The 18592-nt window shown below is 40.5% G+C and overlaps 1 long non-coding RNA gene across 1 annotated transcript in view; it reads left to right on the top strand.

The window, feature by feature from the left end:
• The window catches only part of LOC133228615 (uncharacterized), an 83458-nt gene that overhangs the window by 39095 nt on the left and 25771 nt on the right, over positions 1–18592 (top strand). The window lies entirely within an intron of this gene.

Here is an 18592-nt window from a genome sequence, read left to right as displayed (position 1 = left end):
GCTTTTTACATGAGACTCCTCTGTAACTACAAATTGCCTACTTGCTGGAAGACAACCATAAGCTAGGAAGTCAGGAAGGAATCAAGGTAGGGCCTTCAGTGGGGTACGGCTCTTTATTTCTTTTATCATTCATTCATTCATTGTTCAGCTAATACTATTTATTGTGCCCATACCTATGCAGTGCTTTGTGCTAGAGATGCTCTGAGACAGAGATGACCATGCGTGTGACCTGATTGATATACACTTGGAAATTCTGGGCTAGAAGTAAAGTGAAGGATTGGAACTAGAGAAAAAGATATGTGTGTCATCAGCATGGAGAGGAGTTTGAACTCTAGACATAGGTGAGGTCCCTGTGGCTGTTCACTGGGGAACACTCCCAGTAGGGGGATAGGAAAGGGAATTGGTACCAATTGAAGCAAAGGGAAGAGACTGAAGGAGAAGAAAATTCTTAAAGAGATGGGAATACCAGACCACTTGACCTGCCTCTTGAGAAATCTGTATGCAGGTCAGAAAGCAACAGTTAGAACTGGACATGGAACAACAGACTGGTTCCAAATCAGGAAAGGAGTACGTCAAGGCTATATATTGTCACTGTGCTTATTTAACTTATATGCAGAATACATCATGAGAAACACTGGCTGGATGAAGCACAAGCTGGAATCAAGATTGCTGAGAGAAATATTAGTAACCTCAGATATGCAGATGACACGACCCTTATGGTAGAAAGTGAAGAAGAACTAAAAAGCCTCTTGATGAAAGTGAAAGAGGAGAGTGAAAAAGTTGGCTTAAAACTCAACATTCAGAAAACTAACATTCATGGCATCTGATTCCATCACTTCATGGCAAATAGATGAGGAAATAGTGAGAGACTTTATTTTCTTGGGCTCCAAAATCACTGTAGATGGTGATTGCAGCCATGATATTAAAAGACACTTGCTCCTTGGAAGAAAAGTTATGACCAACCTAGACAGCATATTAAAAAGCAGAGACATTACTTTGCCAACAAATGTCAGTCTAGTCAAAGCTATGGTTTTTTCCAGTAGTCATGTGTGGATGGGAGAGTTGGACTATAAAGAAAGCTGAGCGCCGAAGAATTGATGCTTTTGAACTGTGGTGTTGGAGAAGACTCTTGAGAGTCCCTTGGACTGCAAGGAGATCCAACCAGTCCATCCTAAAGGAAATCAGTCCTGAATATTCATTGGAAGGACTGATGCTGAAGCTGAAACTCTAATACTTTGGCCACCTGATGTGAAGAACTGACTTATTTGAAAAGACCCTGATGCTGGGAAAGATTGAAGGTGGGAGGAGATGGTGATGACAGAGGATGAGATGGTTGGATGGCACCACTGACTCAATGGACATGAGTTTGAGTAAACTCCAGGAGTCGGTGATAGACAGGGAGGCCTGGCATGCTGCAGTCCATGGGGTTGCAAAGAGTCTGACATGACTGAACAACTGAACTGAATTGAAAGAGATGAAAGTTTCAACTTGTAGGGTGGTAGTTAACAGAGTCAACCCTGTGTAAAGTGAGTGAGGGTTATTGAATTTGGTGATAAGGAGGCCACATCAAAGGTAGGTAGAGAATGGCAGCTGCTGCTGCTAAGTCGCTCAGTCGTGTCCGACTCTGTGCGACCCCATAAACAGCAGCCCACCAGGCTCCTCCATCCCTGGGATTCTCCAGGCAAGAACACTGGAGTGGGTTGCCATTTCCTTTTCCAATGTGTGAAAGTGAAGTTGCTCAGTCGTGTCGGACTCTGTGACCCCATGGACTGTAGCCTACCAGGCTCCTCTGTCCATGGGATTCTCCAGGCAAGAGTACTGGAGTCGGGGAGAATGGCAGGGTAGGAAAAAAATGCAGGAAAGTATAGGCTGTGCTTTGACAGTAAAAGGATAAAAAAGCTCAGCCAGCAGCTTGAGGACATAGGAGAGTTGAAAAACAACATGTGTCATGTTGGAAAGACCAAAAGTAGGAGCCACTGAGAAAAGAGGGAGATAAGGCCTGAGACAGCTGGAGGTGGTGATGCCATTGAAATCAGCCCAAGTCCCAAGCTGCACAGTTATCTTGTGAGCAGTTCTATTCTGTGGGACTGAGGCCAACACCTTCTCATTCGGGTGCGGTACCCCTTTTCCTTGGCCTGCAGCCCTGGTTCTTACCTGTATCCCAATACATCATATTTTTATGATGTATTCAATTCAATTCAATAAATTGAATTGTTGTTTTCAACTTATTCATCTGTCTCCTCCTTTGATGGTGAGCTCCTCAACCACAGGAACCATGTCTTATTCATCTGAACACCCTCATTGCCTAGTTCAGGGTCTGGCACAGTCAGTAAAGATTATTCAATTCAACTGCATAGTCCCTCACAGCCAGTCTGTTCCATCAACTGGAGTTCCCAGTAATTACACAGCCCCTTGTAAATTGTCTCCTCCTTAGAAGATAATGATGGGCCAGGAACCAGAATCAGGGAGGAAAGATAAGATGGGGCTTTCTGTGGTGGACTGGGCTATTTTACTCATCATTCAGCTAATATTATTTTTTGTACCCATACCTACGCAGTGCACTGTGCTAGGAAGTGAGAGCTGACCATGGATGTGGACCTGATTGGTATACAGTTGGAAAGTCTGGGCTAGAAGTAAAGTGAAACATCAGAACACAACAAAAAGATACGAACACCTCTGTCTCCATCTTACATATTTCTGCTATTAAGGTTACAGCTTCAAGAAGTCTGTGTATAGTTCACTCCCTCTCCATGCTTGGGGGAGTGGAAAAAAACACATGGGAGCCCTGTCTCACGATACACTAAGTGAGCTGTGTGAGGCAATAACTGAGATGAAGCTGGGAAGCCACAATCCTGTTCTCTCATAGCTTTTCCTTAGAGAGTCTCTGCCCTGGAGTCTTTCTACTTCTCTCTGTACTCTTTCCATCCTGGCTGATATACTTTTTTTTCACCTCTCCACTTCCTGTATCCTATTTCTACTCTTGGAAGCCTGTTTTTAGACTCAAGCCTTTCATTTGCTTTTGTTGTTCAGTCGCTAAGTTGTGTCCAACTCTGTGGACTCCGTGAACTGCAGCTTACCCCAGGCTTCCCTGTCCTTCACCATCTCCTGGAGTTTGTTCAAACTCAAGCCCATTGAGTCGGTAATGCCATCCAACCATCTCATCCTCTGCCACCCTCTTCTCCTTTTGCCTTCAGTCTTTCCCGTCATCAAGGTCTTTTCCAATGAGTTGGCTCTTGGCATCAGGTGGCCAAAGCATTGGAACTTCAGTATTAGTCCTTCTGGTGAATATTCAGAGTTGTTTTCCTTTAGGATTGATTGATTTGATCTCCTTGCTGTCCAAGGGACTCTCAAGAGTCTTCTCCAGCACCACAGTTCGAAGGCATCAATTCTTCAGAGCTCAGCCTTCTTCATGATCCAACTCTCCCATCCATACATGACTACTGGAAAAAGCCATAGCTTTGACTTTGCAAAGTGATGTCTCTGGTTTTTAATTTGCTGTCTAGGTTTGCCTTTACTCAAAGTTTTCCTGTAGACACACTATCTCTAAGAAAATGATTTTGAACCATAATCTGACAGTTGGGGTTGTACCAACATTTTTCGCCCTTCCCTATCCCATGTGGGTCCAACTCGGACAAAACCCAGTACATAAGATCTTTGGTTAACAGCTTACTCTTGGGCCGCCAGTGTATGGTGATGGGCCTTCGTGGAAAGCGACAGTCACTACCATGTCGTCAGAGCTGTGTACCAGACTGTCCTCATTTTCCTCAGTAAGCCAATACTAGCAGAGCTTTCCAATTAGCAACAAAGAAACTTTTTCTTTTTCACTCATGCTTAAAAAATAGTTATTTTTCTTTTTTCAGAAAGTGTTTCACTGGTAACCTCTTCAGGTCTCGTCTCCTGCTATTCAGTCTAAATGTGCTGACTTTCCACATGGTTTGGGATCAGGATGGGCCTGGCAGTGACCCAGGGGCACCAAGGGGCCAGCAGAGTAGGCTGTAATTTTACTCCTGTCACTGACCACCTTCTCCAGGTCACTGCACACCCACCCTCCTGTGAGTCGGAGTTTGCAGAGCCTGGTGTCTAAGAAAAGGAAGTATTGTCTCCCAGCTGTAAGTCAAGAGTTGTGTTTGTGGGTTTGGTTTTCCTGCTTCTGGCTCATGCTTGTTCTTGTTTTCCTGGCACGAGGGCATCTGTGCCCAGAACAGCCACTTATCTCAGCTGACTGCTATTTGCCCATACCTGGCTCATTCTGTTGTTCCGAAAAGCCACACAAAGGAAAAAGTTGGGAATTCTTCCTGATGCTACGTTGAATTTATCTGTGCTAAATATGTCTCAAAAACCCAAATTGCCTTAAAACCTAAACCAAGTTCCATAAGTGACTCACTCTTAGGCATGCAGGCAGAGAGTAAGGTGGGGAGAGGGGGAGAGGGGGAGTTGGGGAGAAAAACACACATATTCTGATTGCCTAATTTTACAAGTCTTGTCTACTTCACTCTACCACAGAGTTAAACCCACAGCTCCTCTCTATCTTGAGTCTCTAGGTTCCTCACTGAACAAGGATCTCTCCTTGCTCAGTGGGGTTCAGAATTCAGTGCTAAGTGGCTTGGGTGGTGAGAGTGGCTCCTCACACACAGCAATTCCTACTATTTCTGAATGGGACTGCACCTAACCAGCCTTTTCTCACTCTTTTCCATGACTGGCTTTGTGGGCTGATGCGATTTGCCATTCAACCTCTTTCTCCCTTCTGGTGCCTGGTGCCTTCTTGGACATCTGTTGATGTCCCCATCTGATGCTGTTTTCTAGAAGCCTGTTGTTTTGTTGTTGAGCTGATAAGCCGTATCAGACTCTTTTTGACACCATGGACTGCAGTGCTCCAGGCTTCCCTGTCCTTCACCATCTCCTGGAGTTTGTTCAAACTCATGTCCATTGAGTTGGTGATGCCATCCAACCATCTCATCCTCTGCCACCCTCTTCTCCTTTTGCCTTCCATCTTTCGCAGCATCAGGGTCTTTTCCAATGAGTCAGCTCTTAGCATCTGGTAGCCAAAGCATTGGAGCTTCAGCATCAGTCCTTTCGGTGAATATTCAGAGTTGTTTTCCTTTAGGATTGTTTATTTTGATCTCCTTGCTGTCCAAGAGACTCTCAAGAGTCATCTCCAACACCACAGTTCAAAATCACCAATTCTTTGACATTCAGCCTTTTTATGGTCCAACTCTCACATCCATACATAGCTGCTGAATAAAAACATAGCTTTGACTATATGGACCTTTGTTGCAAAGTGATGTCTCTGCTTTTTAATATGCTATCTAGGTTTGTCATAGCTTTTCTTTCAAGAAGAAGAAAGCTTTTTTTCCAAAAAATTTCATGGCTGCAGTCACCATCCACAGTGATTTTGGAGATAAAGAAAATAAAATCTGCCACTCTTTCCACTTTTCCCCCACCTATTTGCCATACAGTAATGGGGACCAGATGCCATGATCTTAGTTTTTTTTAATGTTGAGTTATAAGCCAGCTTTTTCATCCTCCACTCATAACACAGAATCATCTGAAGCATATACCTAAAGACTTTATTCTGTCATCTCTGCTTCCGCTGCAGCTCACCAAAAATGGAGCTGCTTGTTTATCCAGCTGTCAGCCATTTCCCATAAATGTCTGGCCCAGCTTGCTGCACTGTGGCAGGCTTTACTTTAGTACCAATAGGTTGGCCCTCTGCCAGGTCTTCATTGTTGGCGACTCCATCTTGCTATTGAATGCTGAGTATGAGTCAGAGGTGATGCTGATGAAACCCTGGGCAGGTCCTGACAGCAGGGGCAGACCAAGCCACCCAGGGAGAGTAGGTCTGACCTCCTCTCCGCAGAGCCATGGTTCTAAAGCTTGGTGCCATCTCAGTGCAAACAGTGTGAGATGCAATTCAACGACTCCTACGCACTCATCACTGGGGTGGGTTGTCAGAGGCACAGAAGAAGTATATGTTGGTTTCTGTAAGAGTTGTGGCCAGCAGCCTCACTGGACGATGACACCTAGCAACTCTTTTTTTTTCCTAAGAAAATTGTTGCTTTGTGTAGGCTGATGTGTAACTTTAATAATCTTATCCTTAGTCCCAAGTACTGTGCTAATTTGTCCCTAGTTTTCTTCATCTTTTACTGGATTTATACAGCAGCAGCTGGTGAATGACTATATCATTAGATAACACCCGTATTTTGAGAGGTTGAATTTCCTAGAAACCAGTTTCTAGTTTTTGTGTGTCCTTGCTTTACTCTTTGAAGAGACTGAAAAAGAATGTTCTACAAAATCCTGTCTTGCTCTGTGGTGATGAGGTCAGACAGACCGCCGCATGAGGCTGAGTAAAGCTGCCATACCACTGTGGGGTGGCTTTGGAAAATTGCAGACATATGGGGCTCACTTAGTCGCCACCACAGCTCAATCCCATGGCTCCTGTCACCACTTCGGTGAGTTGGTAGTACAATAGAGATGTCACTGTGGTAGGGCCTGGAATGAGGGCAGTTTCACTGGTAAAATGAAAAATCAGTTCTTTCTAGTCATTTCTTATTAGAAGGAATTTCTGAATGGAAAATTCTCCTCCACTAAATCGGATTGTATCTATATAAAACTTTATTGCTTATGACTATCAGGGTCAATTCCCATTGGCACCTGAGAGCTAAAAAATGACATCTGTCATCACAATAGAAAGAAGGGTTTGTTTTTAAATTGGTCAAAAGCCAAGTCATTAATTGCCTCTAAAGGTACAAAGGGAAAAAAGAATTAAGGGTTTTAATTGCCACAGAAATTCCAGATAGAAAATTTTACATTCAGTTGCACCTGAGGTAGCAGAAAACTCCGAGGGCCTAAGTCCAGTGGCCAAACCAGAATTTGGTTTATATTCTAAGATTCCCTAGAAGTGGATCACTGGGGCTTGTACATATATTTGTTATATAGAGGTTTTTTTTCTCAGTATAGCTTCAGGTGGATTATAATTAAATGTATATAAACATGTATATGTTACCTATATTTTCAGTCTGATGTATTAACCACAAGATACCAAATTATTAAAATTATTTTCAAAGCCACAAACTATGTGAGGGTAAAGATATTATCATGTAAAATGCAAAAATGCTTTCCAGCTATGCTGATATTTTATGCCAACTGAATGCAGAATTTAACTTAAAACCATAAATTTGTGTATTAAAATGAAATGAAAAAATGTTGACCAGCTATATAAAAAGGGCATCCATCACTGCCCACGATTTTATTTATAGTCTTAATGTTAAAAAGCTAGGATTTCCCCCCACACTATAAAGCACTGATGATAATTTCAATCGATTCCTACCTACTGGATATAATGTAAATTCTTGTATGTGCTTTAATAATTCTTTAGAAATCATTCTTTGGATTGGTATTCAGAGAGTGAGAAAGGAATTACTTGAGGTATTCCACATGTTTTTATTGAAACCAAGATAAAAAAAAAATAATAAGGGCTAGGTAAGTGCAGAGTCACCTCAGATTTTGGTTAGAGGAGGCAGAGGGAGAGAGTGAAGGGTGGCACGATGGTGGCTGTGGCGGAAGCCATCCCTGGGCATAGTGGCCACAGATGGCTTCATGGGATGATACTCAGAGGTTGCCTTTGATTTTAGTTTATATATTAAAGAAAATTTTACAGTGTTTCACACAAATAGCTTGACAACTTATATTTCACAGTACAGTATTATTTTGCACACACGTGTCCCATTCCTGGGACATGTTGACTTCACGCTGAAATTCTAGGAAACGAGGTGACACTGTGTGGAAGGCAGCCTATAAATGCTGTGGTTACAGAAAAGAGGTCAAGTCCTTTGGTTTTCTCATCTAAGACTGTAAATTAATTCATTAATTTATTCGACAAATGAGTACCCATAATTCTGTAAGAGTCTGGGAAATAGTTCCTTTTTTTTTTTTCTGAACTGTGCAGTTGGTGGGATCTCAGTTCCTCAACCAAGGATGGAACCTAGGCCACAGCAGTGAAAGCACCAAGTCCTGACTACTAGGCAATGAGGAAACTCCCTGGAATAGTCTTTTATGAGTTGTGATATGCAACAGTTAGTAGTAATTGTGGAATTAACAGAGGAACCTGAATTGCCAATCAACATAAAGGAGTCAGGAGTAGTTCAGAGCTCTCCCTGCAGCATGCTGTGTAACCTGGCTGTATAGAAATTGGGCATGCATTTGCTATCTGGACAGTTGCTACTGCTCAAATTGCCACTGTGTGCCAAAGAATGCTCAAACTACCACACAATTGCACTCATCTCACATGCTAGTAAAGTAATGCTCAAAATTCTCCAAGCCAGGCTTCAGCAATATGTGAACCGTGAACTTCCTGATGTTCAAGCTGGTTTTAGAAAAGGCAGAGGAACTAGAGATCAAATTGCCAATATCAACTGGATTATCGAAAAAGGAAGAGAGTCCCAGAAAAATATCTATTTCTGCTTTATTGACTATGCCAAAGCCTTTGACTGTGTGGATCACAATAAACTGTGGGAAATTCTGAAAGAGATGGGAATACCAGACCACCTGACCTGCCTCTTGAGAAATCTGTATGCAGGTCAGGAAGCAACAGTTAGAACTGGACATGGAACAACAGACTGGTTCCAGATAGGAAAAGGAGTATGTCAAGGCTGTATATTGTCACCCTACTTATTTAACTTATATGCAAAGTACATCATGAGAAATGCTGGACTGGAAGAAGCACAAGCTGGAATCAAGATTGCCAGGAGAAATATCAATAACCTCAGATATGCAGATGACACCACCCTTATGGCAGAAAGTGAAGAGGAACTCAAAAGCCTCTTGATGAAAGTGAAAATGGAGAGTGAAAAAGTTGGCTTAAAGCTCAACATTCAGAAAACGAAGATCATGGCATCTGGTCCCGTCACTTAGGGGAAATAGATGGGGAAACAGTGGAAACAGTGTCAGACTTTATTTTTGGGGGCTCCAAAATCACTGCAGATGATGACTGCAGCCATGAAATTAAAAGACGCTTACTCCTTGGAACGAAAGTTATGACCAACCTAGATAGCGTATTCAAAAGCAGAGACTACTTTGCCAACAAAGGTCCGTCTAGTCAAGGCTATGGTTTTTCCTGTGGTCATGTATGGATGTGAGAGTTGGACTGTGAAGAAGGCTGAGCGCCAAAGAATTGATGCTTTAGAACTGTGGTGTTGGAGAAGACTCTTGAGAGTCCCTTAGACTGCAAGGAGATCCAACCAGTCCATTCTGAAGGAGATCAGCCCTGGGATTTCTTTGGAGGGAATGATGCTGAAGCTGAAACTCCAGTACTTTGGCCACCTCACGCGAAGAGTTGACTCATTGGAAAAGACTCTGATGCTGGGAGGGATTGGGGGCAGGAGGAAAAGGGGACAACAGAGGATGAGATGGCTGGATGGCATCACTGACTCGATGGATGTGAGTCTGAGTGAAGTCTGGGAGTTGGTGATGGACAGGGAGGCCTGGCGTGCTGTTTTTCATGGAGTCGTAAAGAGTCAGACATGACTGTGCGACTGAACTGAACTGAGCTGAACCTTAGAGGTTGAATAAGCGCAAAATTCTACCAGTAAAACGTAAGTCTTCAAAGATATAGGCAAAATGGGATTTTTTTGTAAAGGACTTGAGTCAGGAAGGATCACATGATAGAGGCTCACCTTAAGCATCATCAGATTACATGATCAAAAAGGAGGTGAGTTTATGATTCAGAAGTCTGGAATCAGCACAATCTATACAAATAGACCTGGTCTGAGAGGAGCAGCTGTTTCTCTATGAATCATTTAAGATGCCTTACAAAACCAGAAGCTCTATAACTTGAACTTGAAGATATAGGAAACTACAGCTTGAAGATGTAGGAAAATTAACTACAAATGGAGCAATATTTAATAGCTTAGCCCTTTGAGTACTGTACAAAGAAAGTTTGCTTTTTCATCCTCATCTGGGTATGTTTCTATTGAAATACAAATGCAACGTACCACATTTTGCAAAACCTAAAGAGCTCTTAAAATGGGTACTTACGCTTGTCATAACTAGGTAGGGTGGGATGGAGTTCTTCTAAGAATGAAGACATTTACATGCAAAAACCAGATTGATATAAACCATTATCATAAAAGGAGTGGAAGAAATGTCATGAGTGAATGCCCTGTGGCTGAAGTACAATTTGAATCAGCAAAAGGCTACTATATAGGAAATGATCTGACTGGTAGGCTGGTCTATTGTGAACAGACTCTGATTGACTAGACTTTTGTACTCTTTAACACACTTATAAGTAGTAGAAGTAGAAAAGTTTCAATGGCTATAGTCATAACTAGAGAGGTAATACTGTTATTTTTTTAATATGTTAAAAAACCAGTGTAAAATAGTAGCATTGTTTCATTGCTGAATGCCCCTAAATCATCTGGCTATTTCTATTATGAATGATTTAGATACAGTTCCATTGCATTGTAGGAAACAGCTCAGATAAACTCTTGGAATGTCTCCAAGTCTATAATTCCCTTGTGAAAAGTACATATAAGAGGAAAAAAATTTTTTTGCATGTGTGTTTTGCCTAAGATTGTCTCTGCTCAGTTACTCCATTTTCCTCTTCCTTCCATTTTTCGAGATATTGAACCACTGAATATATAACAGTAAATATGCTTAAAACTCTTTCCTAACGTTCCCCCCACCTAAAGGCTGTGAGCTGTGGTGAAAATAATGGAGTTAGATGAGCAAGCATGTGTTTTCACTGCAAACATTATTTTTATTGTAAATAAGTAATACGATGCATATATTTGTGTGTTTTAGTCATATCTGATGATTTGTGACCTCGTGGACTGTCACCCACCAGGCTCCTCTGCTCATGGGATTTCCCAGGCAGGAATACTGGAGTGGATTGCAATTTCCTTCTTCAGGGATCTTCTCAACCCAGGGATCAAACCCGCAACTCTTGCACTGGCAGGTGGATTCTTTACCTGTCTGAGCCAAGAAGGAAGTATAAACCCTGTAGTGATTATTCATTTCAGAACATTAGTGGGTTTACAGAAGCCTTTTTTGTTACATGTTTTCTCATCCAACTGAACGCTGAAAATATAATTACAATAAAATGGAGAGTCCTCAAGAATTTTTGACTTTAGAAAGGAATTTTCAAACTTCTCACAGGAAGAATTAGGGTGTTAGACGTGGAGGATTCTCCTTGAGGTTAATTTTTCCTATTTTTTTCCTGAGGAGAATATCAGTAGGAGATGCAACAGGAATATTTTAGGATGTTCTAGATGATATTATGTCTGTTTCCACAAAAATTACATGCCTACATTTAATTATGTAACCCTTAAATAGGGGAAATTATAATTCTATTCATTTGAGAATGTATAATCTTTTTCAAACACATTTAGATATAAGCCATATGTTAAATTGAGTAAATCAGGTGTTGAAATAATGTTCTTTACTTTTGAATACATTACCCCAGTATTTTTAAAATTATGAAAAGTCAGTAGCAGCCTGAGTATAAGTATATCAGAATAAATTATCAGGCTCTTAGCTCTCCTGGAAAAGGATATTGTTTTGACAGTTGAAATTTGGCAGTTGGTAACCTGGTAGATGGTGGTGGGTAACGAGATGACACCTATAGTCTGAGAGCAAGGAGCTTGCTTTCAAGCGTCAGTGTTATCTGTCCTTGTATCCATTGGCAGCAGTGCTGGCCAGTAGACATGGGACATGGGTTGTCCAGTTTTCTTGTTCATGCCACCCGTAACTCTAGTAGCATAGTCATCTTTCTTTGGAAAGGATTATCCATCGAAGATTATTGGCAGCAGTTTTAATCTGCGCCCTCTCTTCTTCTGTCACAATGTTCATTCATTCATTCATATATTGAGAAATACTTTTGGTGTGCCAGGAACTATGCTAGATGGCGAGATATACTGGTGAGCAAATGCAGCCACAATGAAAAATAATCATGCAATGAATGTACAAAGTAAGATAGGTACTATAGGCAGGGATGAGGGTCATGAGGGAGAGGACTCTGAACCCAGATGGGGACTTAGATAAGTCTGCCCTAAGGAAGTTGGGCTTGAGTAAGACCTAAAGCTACGCCAGTAAATATGTGCCACAAACTGTGTGATTATTTAGAGGAGTTAAAATTAAATCACTTTTAAAATTTGGTTTCTCCAGGGCACTCAAAGCTGGTGTACTGGGACAACCCTGAGGGATGGGATGGGGAGGGAGGTGGAGGGAGGGTTCAGGATGGGGGACACATGTACACCCATGGCTATTTCATGCCAATGTATAGCAAAAACCACTGTAATATTGTAAAGTCATTAGCCTCCAATTAAAATTAATTAATTTTAAAAATAAAATTCAGTTTCTCAATCTCACAGTCCACATTTAATGTGTAGCATTGGTCTGAGAGGATTTAACTTCAATACCTGCTGGAGTGTTGGTTATCTCAGAGGTTAGGTGTCAAGAATACCACAGATTAGGGTGAAGGAGTCCATATGAGGTATTAGGAAGCTCAGTGACTTGGTGTTAATGCAGTCTCAGTGAATGGAGTATTGGCAATCCTATAATGTGGCATGTATCACTTGCTGGTCAGGTAAAGATGTACATCTCCTGGAGACATATGTGTGTATATATATGTGAGTATTTGTATACATGCATATGTGTATATTGGAGAAGGCAATGGAGACCCACTCCAGTACTCTTGCCTGGAAAATCCCATGGACAGAGGAGCCTGGTAGGCTGCAGTGCATGGGGTCGCTGAGTCGGACACGACTGAGCGACTTCACTTTCACTTTTCACTTTCATGCACTGGAGAAGGAAATGGCAACCCACTCCAGTGTTCTTGCCTGGAGAATCCCAGGGACGGGGGAGCCTGGTGGGCTGCCGTCTATGGGGTCGCGCAGAGTCGGACACGACTGAAATGACTTAGCAGCAGCAGCAGCAGCATATGTGTATATATGTGTGTGTGTATAGTGCTGTGACATTATTAGAACTCATGGAATTAGAATTTACTCTGGGTCATTACATACAAGATTCTCAACCTTTTTAAGTCAACAGCATATCCTCATAAGTCTCTAATTGTAGATCAGAGGATCTTATATCAAATATAATCATTGAGCCTGAAATTCAAGAACTCTGGTTGCAACACACCTTCAATTTTTAAATTGTGAAAAATTGTAGGAGCTGCAAGTTATGTGCTATTTGTAATTTACTTCTGACAAAATAAAGCTGGAGGTTTTGTCACAGATTAACAAACACAAATTATTAAGATTATTATTTTAATTATGTGACATTGTCTTTCCCACTGACAAAAGCAATCAAAATTACTAAAATCAGTTACAAAGAATAAATTCCCAAAGATTATAAGTGTTGTTGAAAAACAGCATGCATTTATTAAATTTCTTATGTGTTACTCCAAAAGTGTTCGTGAGGTAAATACCCTCCTCCTATGGATTTCAGAACATGGCTAGAAGTAGGTGTAATTCTGGAGATCATTTCATCAACCCTCTCACTCTCTAGATCAGGAAACTGACATTTACGTCAGGGGCACTGACCATTTTCAGTGACTTTAACCTATACAGATAAAAATGTCAGCAAGACTTTGATAGTAACAGAAACTAGACCGAATGACAATAATACTATAAGCATTAAATCTCTAATATTACAGAATTACAGAGTTTTAGACTTTAGATGACTGTAGCAGTGCCTGGTCCAGTGTTGGAATCGCCTTGACAACAGCCTTGTAGGTGGTCACCTGCTGCTACTTAAATAGTTAGCCTGACAGGAAGTTGGAAAGCAGCCCATTCTATTATGTGGTAGCTTTTCATATTGGAAACTCTTTACATTGAGTTGGTATTGTTATCCCTATGAATTTCTACCCATGGGCTCTGCCCTCTGGAGCCAAGGTCTGCAAAGTATTTGCTGACAGCAATTATGTTTGCTCTAATTTTCTTCTTTTTCCAGGAAACACATCTCTAGTTCTGAGTTACATGTCATATGTGGGACAAAGGTCAAGTGAAAGAAAGAAAATAATGTGCTGTGGCTTATTATTAGAACTCAAGGAGTTGGAATTTATCCTGGGTCATCAAATGTAAGCTTCTCAACCTTTTTGAGTCAACAGCATGTCCTCATTAGTCCCTAATTGTAGATTAGAAGAGCTTATATCAAATATAATCATTGAGCTTTGTAATTCAAGAGCTCTAGTTGCAGCACATCTTTAATTTTTAGCTTGTGAAAAGACTAGCCATACTAAAAGAAATCAAATGCCATGAATTGTAACATGAGTGGGAGATTCAGTGAAATAAGAGGTGAGACCTTTTGCTTATAAAGACTGTGGTCTGAGACACCTAGATTAACATCAGAATCTATAGACTTTATATTGCACTAAAATGCAATAAAATTTTACTCAATATTATAGCTTTGTTATAAAAAATAAAATTCTTAACAGTTATTTAACTCCATCCTTAAAAGAAAATGTCTCTTCACATCTCTTCCAGTATTAGTTAAAATTCCAGGAAACAACTGATATGCTAGGATATTCTTAGCTACGATTTAAATTAGATTTGGGAAAGTTGTACCATTTCCAAGTGGTTTGTGGACTATAAAAATATAAGTTTACTTGATTTTTAATTTAAATTTAAATCCTAGAAGGCTCTCTTCTCTTTATTCTCTAGAAAACCTAGTACATGAATGGTGCTTTTTAAAATATCTACTAATATAATTGTCTTCATGAATTCAAAGTACAAAATTACAGATTTTCTAAAAACAGGGGCAAATGAATACATACATTTATCTGGCAAATCTAGCTACACAGATGCTGATGTTTGTTCAAAAACTGATGTACCTAGAGTCAGAAGTATTTTTAACAGTCTAAGAAACCAAAGACAAATAGACTTAAAATGGAATTTTGTTACAAATTGCTTTGCGTCTGGTGGGATTTTTGATTTCTGACCATAACTAGGTTTGGCTTTATGTAAATTTGCTCCTTAAAGGCCTCAATATGTATAGGCCTATAGCCATTTATTCACTTACCCATTACACATCATACTACCTAGTGAGAACTGGCGAAAAGTGGATTGTATTCACTAGATTGCCCATGGGAAGGAGTAGGTCCAGTGAAAACATTTTTGCCAAGTGTTTGCTATTTATTTACTAGGATGATAGCAGTGTTAAGGTTGGAGGATATGTGCATATGCGTGTTAAAATTAAATTTGGTGCTTAGGTTGTTGTTTTATACAATGATTTATTCTGTTTATTTAGAATCCTCTACATCCTAGGTATCTTGCCATATGTTAGACAGGATGTAAAAATGAATAAGATAGTTGCTGCTCCACATTGTGACTGGTGAAACCAATGCTCAAAGAACTAGTAATACACATGTTATCTTATAGGATGTAAAAAATATTGTTGTAATATAACATAGCATTTGTGACATAGGAGAAAATTTCAAATACAAGTTCCAGGTTGAGTGGAAGACTTTGAAGCTATGTAAGGATCCGCCTGCAATGCAGGAGACCTGGATTCAATCTCTGGGTCTGGAGGATCCCTTGGAGAAGTGAATGTCTACCCACTCTAGTATTCTTGCCTGGAGAATTCCATGGACAGAGGAGCCTGATGGGCTACAGTTCATGGGGTTGCAAAGAGTCGGACACAACTGAGTGACTAACACTTTCACTTCACCTTTTCATGCTGAACCATACAGAAAATTTTTTTAAAGTGTAAAATGAAATTAGCCAACTCTCTCAAAATCTTTTGTTTTCCACATGTTTCTTCTTTTAAATAAAATATAGTTTATTTCTTCCTAGCTTTCTGAGCATCTTACTTTTGTTTTAAAGCATTCCATAAATTTTTTCAGGGAACTTTCTTGGAGGAAAGAAAATTTTGAACTGGAGCTTGAAGAAATGAAAATTTTCTGAGCAGGAAGGAGCACAAAAATACTCCAGGTATAGGGACTTGCTTGTGCAAGGCAGGAAGCTGTGATCTGAATTTGGGAATTGGGAAACACTGGGCTGCTTACTGGGGTGTGAGAAGGGAAATGGGAACAGATGCAGCTAGGTAAGACATTGAAGCCAGGCTATTAAGCATCTAATGTACATCCTTGGGTAGCAGAGAAACAGCAGAGGTGGTTTTTTTTTTTTTTTTTTTGGTAATTTAATGGCTGTGCTGGGTCTTCATAGCTGTGCAGGCTTTTCCCCATTGTGGAGAGTGGGAGCTACTTTCTAGTCGTGATGTGCTGGCTTCTCACTGTGGTGGCTTCTCTTGTTACAGAACACAGGCTCTAGGGTGCTTGGGCTTCAGTAGCTGCGGTTCCTGGGCTCTAGAGGAGGATCAATAGTTGTGGTACACAGGTTCGTTGCTCCGTGGCATGTGGGATCTTCCCGGATCAGGAATTTAATCTGGTCTCCTGCATTGGCAGGTGGATTCTTTACCACTGAGCCACCAGGGAAGCTCCAAAAGGTTTTAACATTCTTACCCTTAATTATTTATAAATAACTTCAGATTTACAGAAAAATTGTGAGTATTAATATAAAGAACACATATATATATCTCCTTTACTCAGATTCACTTATTGTTAATATTTTGTCCCATTTGCTTTTTTATTTGATCTCTCTCTCATTATAATACATACATACATAAGTGTGTGTACACATATACATACACATATGTTTTCCTGTACCACTCAAGAGTAAGTGGAATCATGATCCTCTTCTCCTAAATACCTTTGTGTGTTTTTCATAGAAATAGGGATGCCCTCTTCATAACCACACAACAGTTACCAGCTTTAGTAAATTGAACACTGATATAATACTTTTTAATCTAATTTGGAATTCATATGCCAGTTTTGTCTACTGAAACAATAACATGTTTTAATAGCATTTTGCGCCTTCCAGGACAAGATCCAGTCTAAGATAAAGAATCACATTTAGTTATTATGTCCTTTTACTCTTTTAATCTAGAACACTCTATAGCCTTTCTTTGACTTTTATAGCATTAATAGTTTTAAATATTATAGTCTTTTTTAAAAATAGAACTATCCTTTTTTTGGTGCTGGAGAGTTTATATAGGGGGTTACATAATCAGATCTGAATTTTAGAAAATGTTGTTCAAGAGGTAATCTTAAAGATGGACCAGAAGGCAAAGGACAATGAATATGGCAGTGAAATAGGGCTTCCTAGGTAGCACTTCCCTGGTGACTCAACAGTAAAGAATCTGCTTGCAGTGGGAGACCTGGGTTTGATCTCTGGGTTGGGAAGATCCCCTGGAGGAGGGCATGGCTACCCACTCTAATATCCTTGCCTGGAGAAATCCCCATGGACAGAGGAGCCTGGAGGGCTACAGTCCATGGGGTCGCAAAGAGTCGGACACTACTGAGCAACTAAGCACAGCACAGCACAGGTAGCACTAGTGGTAACGAATCTACCTGCCAATGCAGGAGACACAAGAGATGCAGCTTTGATCCCTGGATCGGAAAGGTCATCTGGAGAAGGAAATGGAAACCCACTCCAATATCCTTGCCTGGAAAATCCCATGGACAGAGGAGCCTGGTGGGCTACAGTCCATGGGGTCACAAAGAGTCTGACCCAACTGTGCGCGCGCGCGCGCACACACACACACACACACACAGAGACAATTTTTTGGCCAGTATTCCCTTCTTGGTAGGCAGAGATCAGGGTCAGAGCCTGGCCAGTATCCCTGAAAGTTGGCACAGGCATAGGAATGGAGAGAAAGCAAGTCAAAATGTTTGAGTCCTGGGTTAGGCTGCTTCAGAAAGAAAAGAATAGTCTGAAACACCAGGTCCATGGGAGTTGGTGGAGAAACAAGACCAAGATCTAAAACAGTGGGCTAGAATTTTAGATTGTAGCATAAAGCAGATCACATAATGTGAGGATCCTTCTGAAAAAAAAATAGCATTAAATGCATAGTTGAGCTTATAGCATGAAAAGTAAATCCCCAATAAATAAAAGTTAAGATTGAAGAAAAATAAAAAATCTAGGCATGAACTGAATTCTAGCAAACTTCAAAGGAGATTTCTGGTGGATGCAGGAAGTTAAGCCTTGAGTGCCAGTGAAGCAGGGGATAGAAAAGGGGTCAGTGCATAAAGCAAAGGTCATTGAGGGCTATACCTGCCATAAAAGAAAACAAAAATAAAAACAAAACAACTATGGACACTGTGAAGTGATAAGGAAGCTTTCCTATCTTGGCCTGGGCTTTGGATAGAGGGGAAAAAAATTTCTCATGTAGGTTTGGATTTTAATTTATACTGCTTGAATTGTCTAAAAAAATTTTCAGCCTAGAAATCCACATTAAAAGCCAGAGATAACACAGATTTGCCCAATAGAAGCAAATGACCTTCTTTGGAGAACCATAAGTTCAATGTGATCTATGCAAAGATTCCTACAGATAAAGCCTTGCTGAAGAAGAATCCAATCAAAAACTATAAAGCACATGTGGAGGAGAGGGACTCCACTGTAAGAATCCACAGAGACAATAAGAGGAAACTTAAATTCCCAGATATTTGAGATAATGGAACTACTGACTTAAGATTATAAAATAAACATTTAAAAATGGCTAAAGACATAAAAGGATTAAACCATAAGAAAAGAAT

The sequence above is a fragment of the Bos javanicus genome, chromosome 17, assembly GCF_032452875.1.
Source record: "Bos javanicus breed banteng chromosome 17, ARS-OSU_banteng_1.0, whole genome shotgun sequence".
Lineage (NCBI taxonomy): Eukaryota > Metazoa > Chordata > Mammalia > Artiodactyla > Bovidae > Bos > Bos javanicus.
The sequence above is the reverse complement of the archived record's forward strand: the minus strand, read 5'-3'. Positions and strand labels throughout refer to the sequence as shown.